This window comes from Somniosus microcephalus, chromosome 4 (genome assembly GCF_052327205.1).
Source record: "Somniosus microcephalus isolate GS21.2 chromosome 4, FLI_Smic_1.0, whole genome shotgun sequence".
Classification (NCBI taxonomy): domain Eukaryota; kingdom Metazoa; phylum Chordata; class Chondrichthyes; order Squaliformes; family Somniosidae; genus Somniosus; species Somniosus microcephalus.
In genome coordinates, this window is record NC_140990.1 from 63,748,866 (window position 1) to 63,760,357 (window position 11,492).

General features: G+C 47.5%; 1 long non-coding RNA gene across 1 annotated transcript; it reads left to right on the plus strand.

The window, feature by feature from the left end:
- Window positions 1-1,050: 1,050 nt before the first annotated feature.
- Window positions 1,051-11,206, plus strand: LOC147119062 (uncharacterized). Its single transcript, XR_015077983.1, has 2 exons — window positions 1,051-1,100; window positions 10,345-11,206. It is a non-coding gene; the product is annotated as an uncharacterized LOC147119062 (long non-coding RNA).
- The last annotated feature ends 286 nt before the right edge of the window (window positions 11,207-11,492 follow it).

An 11,492-nucleotide genomic window follows, 5' to 3' on the forward strand; every position in this document is an offset into this window, starting at 1 on the left:
CGTGCGTGCATATATTTGTATCCGCATGCGTGCGTTCACTAGAGCGTTCGTTCGTTCGATTAAGGAAGGCTTTAACACTAAATAACACCACCATATAGAAAATCCCACAACCATATCAAAAAATCACTTAAGACTTCAAGTAAACTACTTTTAACCAGAACCCGAAACTTCTTCAAAAACAAGTAATACCAGTTCAATGCCAGTCCTATTGGCACTCTAATAACTCCTCGTCTTCACTTGATGTCATCCAACCATATAATGTCATAATCCTTATCCAGTCTTCGACCTTTCCACAGAAAAGAAGCCGACCACTTACTCAAATCCCATAAAAGAAAACGACTACTTAAATTCCCTTCTTCTTGCTGTTATCACTCACAGGACCCAGCCATCAAGACATTCGTTATTCCTTGCTGATATACCTTGTTTTGTCTTTTATTTTCCTTTTATCCCGTTCTCTTTTCCCATCTTATGGCTGTTCAAGCGCCATACTATAGATAGGAACAGTCTGCCTTTCCTCCACCAAAATGGCGGCGTACAAACCCGATCCCATCACCGAAACAAAGCCTCACAGCTGCCACCAGATGGAGCACAGACGGGCCGCTGGAACTCATTCGGGCCGGAGACCGTTCTTCACCTTTAGAAACTGTGCAGCATGCTCACCCACAGCATCTCCCGACTCCGCTTCTGGCGACCTGCCACTCCGCCCTAGGCCCCCCGCCTAGGGGTCCTCCGTGCTGGGCCTCCAGCCTAGGACACTCTCCTCTGGGTCTTCCCCTCTGGGTCTTCCACCCTGGGTCTTCCACCCTGGGCCTTCTGCACTGGGCCCTCCGCACTGGCATTCCCCGTAAGCAGCCGGGGTGTGGAGCAGCCCGTTCACACAGCACCGAGCACAGCTGAGCTGCTGAGAATCTCACCTTCTGTTGTTCAAGTTTAAAGGTCAAGCCCCGCCCCTCACACACTCCGATTGGTTGGAGGACCCGCCGCCCACTCGGTCCTCCAGTCCCGCCCCGCTCTTCCTATTGGTCCAGAGCTCCCGTCAATCACCCGGGCAGTGTGAGCTGAGCATGCGCGGACCTTGGCAACAGCCGCTGACACATCAGGTGAGATGTCAGGGAGCGGGTTCATGAACCCCGGGGGGACGCGGGCCGCTCACACCCCGAGCTCAGGGAGCGGGTTAAATTATTACACCAAGAAAGCAGTGTGAGTGTCGGAGCGCACTGTGGACAGGCTCTGCCCAGTGCTCATGGTAAAATAGTGAAATCTTTGCTATTCCAATCTTCTACTTGATCGGCCCTTCCCTCAGACTGCTCAAGCAGGGCAGAGAGAAACAGAAATCTCCTGACAGAAGCAGCACCTGAAGTTACATTGAGTGAAACACAGTCTGCCCACAAGGTCCACACACAGGCTTCGTTGCTATAGAAACGATCACAACATTTATATCGGACCCAATGAAAGGTCTAATCAGAAACTGGCCTGGGCTCCTTTTACCAAGCTGCCGCCAATGACCTTCTCACAGACAGGCAGCAAATTCAACAAACTATTGTATTGGCAAACAGGTGACTGAATGCTCGTGTATTTCAACTGCTATAGTCCAGGATATGTGAAATATATCTGAGTTTATATGAAGGTTTATACAGGGATCTTAATCTTCTCGCAAGTCAAATTATTTTCCCAATGCAATCGAGAGTAATCTTCAGGTAACTAGTGTATCTCTCATGGCGTTGCTCAGGGTGAATACAATCTGGTGGGGTCAATGATTACTGTGATTGAAAAATGTTAAATAGTGATTTTATTGTACACCATTATAGGAGTGTTAATATTACAGGGCTCAAATTCTATGAGCATGTGCAGATTTGCATAGAAGCTGTAATCAGTGGCCTTGATTATAATTAAAAATTCATCCAACTATGTAAAAAAAAAACAAAGATAAATAAATAAATAAACCCCGGGGGGGACGCGGGCTGCTCACACCTCGAGTGCGGCCCCAGCCCCCATTATTAAAACACTCAACATTATCCGCCTCCCCACAACTACCCGCCAGTTTAAGACACAAACTCCGGGACAACCAGGAAGTGCTGGGAAATCCCCAGCGAGTTAGGGAGCGTCTGTAAATGGAGGAGAAATGGTGACTGGTCAGGGAGCGTCTGTAAATGGAGGAGAAATGGTGACTGGTCAGGGAGCGTCTGTAAATGGAGGAGAAATGGTGACTGGTCAGGGAGCGTCTGTAAATGGAGGGGAAATGGTGACTGGTCAGGGAGCGTCTGTAAATGGAGGAGAAATGGTGACTGGTCAGGGAGCGTCTGTAAATGGAGGGGAAATGGTGACTGGTCAGAGAGCATCTGTAAATGGAGGAGAAATGGTGACTGGTCAGGGAGCGTCTGTAAATGGAGGAGAAATGGTGACTGGCCAGGGAGCATCTGTAAATGGAGGAGAAATGGTGACTGGTCAGGGAGCATCTGTAAATGGAGGAGAAATGGGAACTGGTCAGGGAGCATCTGTAAATGGAGGAGAAATGGTGACTGGTCAGGGAGTGTCTGTAAATGGAGGACAAATGAGGACTGGTCACAGAGCGTCTGTAAATGGAGGAGAAATGGTGACTGGTCAGGGAGTGTCTGTAAATGGAGGACTGGCAGCTCAATATTCCGGGGTATAGAATCTTCAGGCGAGACAGAGGGGGATGTAAAAGAGGAGAGGATGTCGCAATATTAATCAAGGAGTCAATTACTGCAGTAAGGAGGGATGATATCTTAGCAGATTCTTCTAATGAGGCCATATGGGTAGTACTTAAAAACAAAAAGGGAGCAAGCACTTTGCTGGGAGTGTACTATAGGCCCCCAAACAGTCAGGGGGAGATAGAGAAACAGATATGTAGGCAAATCTCAGAGAAGTGTAGAAATAATAGCGTAATAATAGTGGGGGATTTCAACTTCCCCTATATTAACTGGGATAGTCAGAGTGTGAAAGGCTTAGAGGGTGCGGAATTCTTAAAGTGTATCCAGGAGAGCTTTTTGAGCCAGCATGTAGAAAGTCCTACAAGAGAGGGGGCGGTACTGGACCTAATTCTCGGGAATGTAGCCGGGCAAGTGGTAGAAGTGTCCGTAGGAGAGCATTTTGGTGGTAGTGACCATAATTCGGTGAGATTTAAGGTAGTCATGGAAAAGGAAGATGGACCGGAAATAAAGGTTCTAAATTGGGGGAAGGCCGATTTTAATATGATAAGGCAGGATCTGGCCAAAGTGGACTGGGATCAGCTACTTAGAAACATAGAAACATAGAAGATAGGAGCAGGTGTTGGCCATTCGGTCCCTCGAGCCTGCTCCGCCATTCAATGAGATCATGGCTGATCATCCAAATTCAGTACCCTGTCCCTGTCTTCTCCCCATATCCCTTGATCCCTTTAGCCTTAAGAAATATATCCAACTCCTTCTTGAATATATTTAATGAATTGGCCTCAACTGCCTTCTGTGGTAAAGAATTCCACAGGGTCACAACTCTCGGGGTGAAGAAATTCCTCCTCATCTCTGTCCTAAATGGCTTACCACTTAGCCTTAGACTGTGACCCCTGGTTCTGGACTCCCCGGCCATCGGGAACATCCTTCCTGCATCTAGTCTGTCTAGTCCTGTTAGAACTTTATAAGTTTCAATGAGATCCTCTCTCATTCTTCTAAACTCCAGCGAGTATAAGCCCAATCGACCCAACCTCTCCTCATATGTCATTCCTACCATCCCAGGGTATCAGTCTGGTGAATCTTCGCTGCACTCCCTCCATGGCAAGAACACCCTTCCTCAGATAAGGCGACCAAAACTGCACACAATACTCAAGATGTGGTCTCACCAAGGCCCTGTACAACTGCAGCAAGACATCCTTGTTACTGTACTCAAACCCACTCGCTACGAATGCCAACATGCCATTTGCCTTCTTAACCGCCTGCTGCACCTGCATGCTTACCTTCAGCGACTGGTGCACAAGGGCACCCAGGTCTCATTGCACTTCCCCTTCTCCCAATCTATTGCCATTCAGATAATAATCTGCCTTCCTGTTTTTGCCACCAAAGTGGATAACCTCGCATTTATCCACGTTATATTGCATCTGCCATACATCTGCCCAATCACCCAACCTGTCCAAATCATCCTGGAGTTTCTTGGCACCCTGCTCACAGCACACATGCCCACCCAGCTTTGTGTCATCTGCAAACTTGGAGATATTACATCTAGTTCCCTCGTCTAGATCATTTATATATATTGTGAATAGCTGGGGTCCCAGGACCGATCCCTGCGGTACCCCACTAGTTACTGCCTGCCACTCGGAAAAAGAACCGTTTATTCCAACTCTTTGCTTCCTGTCTGCCAACCAGTTCTTTATACAAGTCAGTACCTTGCCCGCAATCCCATGTGCCATAACTTTACACGCTAATCTCTTATGCGGAACCTTATCGAAAGCCTTCTGAAAGTCCAAATACACCACATCCACTGGTTCTTCCTTATCTATTCTACCAGTTACATCCTCAAAAAATTCCAGTAGATTAGTCAAGCACGATTTCCCTTTTGTAAATCCATGTTGACTTTGTCCGATCCTGTCACTGTTTTCCAAGTGCTCTGCTATTACATCTTTTATAATGGACTGTAGGATTTTCCCCACTTGTAGGAAAATCCTCATCAGAGCAGCGGGAGTCTTTCAGAAAGGAAATAGAGAGGGTACAATGCCAACATGTTCCCGTAAAGGTCAAGGGTGGGACCAACAAGCCCAGGGAACACTGGATGGCAAGGGATATACAAGAATGGATTAGGAAAAAAAGGGAGGCTTCTGGCAGATACAAAGGACTAAAACCAGTGGAAGCCCTACAGGAGTATAGAAAGTGCAGGGGGGTACTTAAAAAAGAAATTAGGAGAGCGAAGAGGGGGCATGAGAAAACACTGGTGGGCAAAATAAAGGAAAATCCCAAGGTGTTTTATAAATATATTAAGGGCAAGAGGATAACCAGGGAAAGAGTAGGGCCCATTAGGGACAAAAGTGGAAATCTGTGTGTAGAGCCGGAAGATGTGGGTGAGGTTTTAAATGGATATTTTGCATCTGTGTTCACTATGGAGAAGGACGAGGTAGGCATAGAAATCAGGCAGGCGATTGTGATATACTTGAACAAATTAGTATTGAGAGGGAGGAGGTACTAGCGGTTTTAGCAGGCTTAAAAGTGGATAAATCCCCAGGCCCAGATGAGATGTATCCCAGGCTGCTGTGTGAGGCAAGGGAGGAGATTGCAGGGGCTCTGACACAAATTTTCAGAACCTCTCTGGCCACAGGGGATGTGCCAGAGGACTGGAGGATAGCTAACGTAGTACCATTATTCAAGAAGGGTAGTAGGGCTAACCAGGGAATTACAGGCCAGTAAGCCTAACATCAGTGGTAGGGAAATTATTGTAAAAAATTCTGAGGGACAGAATTAGTCTCCACTTGGAGAGGCAAGGATTAATCAAGGATAGTCAGCATGGCTTTGTCAGGGGGAGATCATGTCTAACCAATTTGATTGAATTTTTTGAGGGGGTGACTAGGTGTGTGGATGCGGGTAGTGCAGTTGATGTAGTCTACATGGACTTCAGCAAGGCTTTTGACAAAGTCCAGCATGGGAGACTGGTCAAGAAGGTAAGAGCCCATGGGATCCAGGGCAATTTGGCACATTGGATCCAAAATTGGCTTAGTGGCAGGAGGCAGAGGGTGATGGTCGAAGGTTGTTTTTGTGACTGGAAGCCTGTGTCCAGTGGTGTACCGCAGGGATCGGTGCTGGGTCCTTTGCTGTTTGTACTGTACATTAATGATTTAGATATGAATGTAGGAGGTATGATCAGTAAGTTCGCAGATGACACAAAAATTGGTGGCGTGGTAAATAGCGAGGAGGGAAGCCTCAGGCTACAGGACGATATAGATCGGTTGGTTAGATGGGCAGAACAGTGACAAATGGAATTTAACCCTGAAAATTGTGAGGTGATGCATTTTGGGAGGACTAACAAGGCAAGGTAGTACACAATGAATGGTAGGACCCTAGGAAGGACAGAGGATCAGAGGGACCTTGGTGTGCATGTACATAGATCCCTGAAGTCAGCAGGACAGGTAGATAAGGCGGTTAAAAAGGCATATGGGATACTTGCCTTCATTAGCCAAGGTATAGAATATAAGAGCAGGGAGGTTATGATGGAGCTGTACTACACGCTAGTTAGGCCACAGCTGGAATACTGTGTGCAGTTCTGGTCACCACACTGTAGGAAGGATGTGATTACATTGGCGAGGGTGCAGAGGAGATTCACCAGGATGTTACCTGGGCTGCAGCGTTTCAGCTATGAAGAGAGACTGGACAGGCTGGGGTTGTTTTCCTTAGAGCAGAGAAGGCTGAGGGGGGACCTGATTGAGGTGTACAAAATTATGAGGGGCATAGATAGAGTAGATAGAAATGAACTTTTCCCTTTAGTAGAGGGGTCAATAACCAGGGGGCATAGATTCAAGATAAGGGGCAGGAGATTTAGAGGGGATTTGAGGAAAAACTTTTTCACCCAGAGGGTGGTTGGAATCTGGAACTCACTGCCTGAAAGGGTGGTAGAGGCAAAAAGATTGGTGAAGTCAAGCGTAGGTCCCTTGCAATCAGAATCAGGGGAATTTGTAATGGGGAACAAAGAAATGGCAGACCAATTAAATACATATTTTGGTTCTGTCTTCACAAAGGAGGACACAAATAACCTCCAAGAGATGTCGGGGAACATAGGGTCTGATGAAAGGGAGGAACTGAAAGAAATCAGTATTTGTAGGGAAATGGTGTTGGGGAAATTGATGGGATTGAAGGCCGATAAATCCCCAGGGCCTGATAATCTACATCCTAGGGTACTTAAGGAAGTGGCCCTAGAAATAGTTGATGCTTTGCTGATCATCTTCCAGCATTCGATGGAATCTGGAACAGTACCCATGGATTGGAGGGTAGCTAATGTTCCCCCACTATTCAAAAAAGGTGGTAGAGAGAAAACGGGGAATTACAGATCGGTAAGCCTGACATGGGTAGTGGGGAAAATGCTAGAGTCCATTATAAAAGATGTAATAGCAGAGCACTTGGAAAACAGTGACAGGATCGGACAAAGTCAACATGGATTTACAAAAGGTAAATCGTACTTGACTAATCTACTGGAATTTTTTCAGGATGTAACTGGTAAAATAGATAAGGGAGAACCAGTGGATGTGGTGTATTTGGACTTTCAGAAGGCCTTCGATAAGGTCCCGCATAAGAGATTAGCGTGTAAAGTTAAGGCACATGGGATTGGGGGCAAGGTATTGACTTGGATAGAGAACTGGTTGACAGACAGAAAGCAAAGAGTTGGAATAAGCGGGTCATTTTCCGAGTGGCAGGCAGTGACTAGTGGGGTAGCGTAGGGATCGGTCCTTGGGCCCCAGCTAGTCACAATATATATTAATGATCTAGACAAGGGAACTAGATGTAATATCTCCAAATTTGCAGACGACACAAAGCTGGGTGGGCGTGTGTGCTGTGAGGAGGATGCCGAGAAACTCCAGGATGATTTGGACAGGTTGGGTGATTGGGCAAAAACATGGCAGATGCAATATAACATGGATAACTGTGAGGTTATCCACTTTGGTGGCAAAAACAGGAAGGCAGATTATTATCTAAATGGCAATAGATTGGGAGAAGGGGAAGTGCAACGAGACCTGGGTGTCCTTGTGCACCAGTCGCTGAAGGTAAGCATGCAGGTGCAGCAGGCGGTTAAGAATGCAAATGGCATGTTGGCCTTCGTAGCGAGAGGGTTTGAGTACAGGAACAAGGATGTCTTGCTGCAGTTATACAGGGCCTTGGTGAGACCACATCTTGAGTATTGTGTGCAGTTTTGGTCGCCTTATCTGAGGAAGGATGTTCTTGCCATGGAAGGAGTTCAGCGAAGATTCACCAGGCTGATACCTGGGATGGCAGGAATGACATATGAGGAGAGATTGGGTCGATTGGGCTTGTACTCGCTGGAGTTTAGAAGAATGAGAGGGGATCTCATTGAAACTTATAAAATTCTGACAGGACTGGACAGACTAGATGCAGGAAGGATGTTCCCGATGGTCGGGGAGTCCAGAACCAGGGGTCACAGTGTAAGGATAAGGGGTAGGCCACTTAGGACAGAAATGAGGAGGAATTTCTTCACCCAGAGAGTGGTGAACCTGTGGAATTCTCTACCACAGAAGGCAGTAGAGGCCAATACATTAAATATATTCAAGAAGGAGTTGGATATATTTCTTAAGGCTAAAGCCATCAAGGGGTATGGGGAGAAAGGAGGGACCGGGTATTGAATTTGGATGATCAGCCATGATCGCATTGAATGGCGGAGCAGGCTCGAGGGGCCGAATGGCCTACACCTGCTCCTATCTTCTATGTTTCTATGAACCCTCACAACATTCAAGAAGCATTTAGATGAGCACTTGAAATGCCATAACATACAAGGCTACGGACCAAGTGCTGGAAAATGGGATTAGAATGGACAGGGCTTGATGGCTGGCGCAGACACGATGGCCTCTTTCTGTGCTGTATGACTCTATGAGAAATGGGGACTGGTCAGGGAGCGTCCGTAAATAAAGGAGAAATGGAGATGGGTCAGGGAGCGTCTGTAAATGGAGGGGAAATGGTGACTGGTCAGGGAGCGTCTGTAAATAAAGGAGAAATGGAGACGGGGCAGGGAGCGTCTGTAAATGGAGGAGAAATGGTGACTGGTCAGGGAGCGTCTGTAAATGGAGGAGAAATGGTGACTGGTCAGGGAGCATCTGTAAATGGAGGAGAAATGGAGAAAGTCAGGGGGCGTCTGTAAATGAAGGAGAAATGGTGACTGGTCAGGGAGCGTCGTTAAATGGAGGAGAAATGGTGACTGGTCAGGGAGTGTCTAAATAAAGGAGAAATGGCGAGGGGTCAGGGAGCATCTGTAAATGGAGGAGAAATGGTGACTGGTCAGGGAGCGTCTGTAAATGGAGGAGAAATGGTGACTGGTCAGGGAGCGTCTGTAAATGGAGGAGAAATGGAGAAAGTCAGGGAGCGTCTGTAAATGAAGGAGAAATGGTGACTGGTCAGGGAGCGTCACTAAATGGAGGAGAAATGGTGATTGGTCAGGGAGCGTCTGTAAATGAAGGAGAAATGGTGACTGGTCAGGGAGCGTCTGCAAATGGAGGAGAAATGGAGACTGGTCAGGGAGTGTCTGTAAATGAAGGGGAAAGGGAGATTGGTCAGGGAGCGTCTGTAAATGGAAGAGAAATTGTGACACGTCAAGGCGTGCCCCTCACCAAAATAGTGAGATATAACAGAAGAAAAGCTTATAAGGAAGGACAGAGTATTGGAAAGAAGGTTAGAGCCAGAGTAAGCACCTTCTGGGAAGGAGAACCAGTGAGTGTAGAACTGAACCCAGCCAGAGTCAGCACCATCAGGGGAGGAGAGGGAGGGGAACCATTGAGTGTAGAACTGAACCCAGCCAGAGTCAGCACCGTCAGGGGAGGAGAGGAAATGGAACCAGTGAATGTAGAACTGAACCCAGCCAGAGTCAGCACCTTCAGGGGAGGAGAGGGAGGGGAACCAGTGAATGTAGAACTGAACCCAGCCAGAGTCAGCACCTTCAGGGGAGGACAGGGTGGGGAACCAGTGAGTGTAGAACTGAACCCAGCCAGAATCAGCACCTTCAGGGAAGGAGAGGGAGGGGAACCAGTGAGTGTAGAACTGAACCCAGCCAGAGTCAGCACCTTCAGGGGAGGAGAGGGAGGGGAACCAGTGAGTGTAGAACTGAACCCAGCCAGAATCAGCACCTTCAGGGAAGGAGAGGGAGGGGAACCAGTGAGTGTAGAACTGAACCCAGCCAGAGTCAGCACCTTCAGGGGAGGAGAGGGAGAGAACCAGTGAGTGTAGAACTGAACCCAGCCAGAGTCAGCACCTTCAGGGAAGGAGAGGGAGGGGAACCAGTGAGTGTAGAACTGAACCCAGCCAGAATCAGCACCTTCAGGGAAGGAGAGGGAGGGAACCAGTGAGTGTAGAACTGAACCCAGCCAGAGTCAGCACCTTCAGGGAAGGAGAGGGAGGGGAACCAGTGAGTGTAGGACTGAACCCAGCCAGAGTCAGCACCTTCAGGAGAGGGAGAAAAGTCGACCGAAAGGAAAAATGATGGAGATGGTGCAATGGGTTTGGATTTCAGCACAGGGAGGAGGGAGAGTGTGTGGGACGGGGATTTACAGCTTTCAGGGAACAAGAGAGGAAAGAATGTTCCATAGAAACTGGAATTGTCTGTTCTGAATTTCTATCCTGTACTTACAGTGATGACTTTTGTAAACTCCTTTTACAGGGTATTAGAAGGGGAGGATTTGCAGACTGGAAACTCAAACCAAACATCACGTCAAGATCTGACAGTCACTCCATTCATCAGGACCTGAATATCATCAGCCTTTGAATGTGGAAGGAGGAATGTTTGTCAGTTCTGTCTGTGGGAAAAGATTTCAAACATCAATGTGACTGGAAAAGCACCAAGACACCCACACCCGAGTGACAGTGTTCCAGAGCACTGACTGTGGAAAGAGCTTTAACCAGTTACACAGCCTGAAAAAACATCGCACCAGTCACAGCGGGGAGAAACCGTTCATGTGTTCTGTGTGTGGACGAGGCTTCAACTGATCGTCCAACCTGGAGGGACATAAGGACACCCGCACCACGGAGAAACCGTGGAAATCTGGGGATTGTGGGAAGGGATTCACTCGTTCATCCAACCTGCTGAGACACCAGCGAGTTCACACTGGGGAAAGGCCGTTCACCTGCTCCGTGTGTGGGAAGGGATTCATTGATTCATCCAACCTGCTGACACACCAGTGAATTCACACTGGGGCGAGGCCGTTCACCTGCTCTGTGTGTGGGAAGGGATTCATTGATTCATCCAACCTGCTGACACACCAGCGAGTTCACACTAGGGAGAGGCCGTTCACCTGCTCCGAGTGTGGGAAGGGATTCATTGATTCATCCAACCTGCAGAGACACCAGCGAGTTCACAAGTGACTGCAGGGGTTGGATTTTGTTATTGCTGCTGTTAATCACATCCAGGAGTGAACCTTGTTCATTCTGAGAGTTGGGGTTTGTTTCAGCTGATGTTAGTAACCGCTATAACTGGGCTGGAGTTTAATCTGTATCAATGTCAATTAAATGAGCTTTGTTTCTCACACACGCAGTGTGTCAAGTCCTTGATATCTCGACAATAAGACAAGCTGATTGAGGACTTGTTACAAACTGAGTGGAATCCATCTGAGAACTGAGATCCCACAACTTTTTAAAAGATGGATCTACAAGATGTCCAAGTCTGACAAGACAGAAAATTCTATTATATCACAGGGTCCACTTCAACCCTCCAGGGCAGTGAGCCCCTGTAATATTGGATTTTAACCTATGGGAAATATTCTGATAATCTGTTATTGTCACGGGGCAAAGCAGCCTTATTACTTTAACATC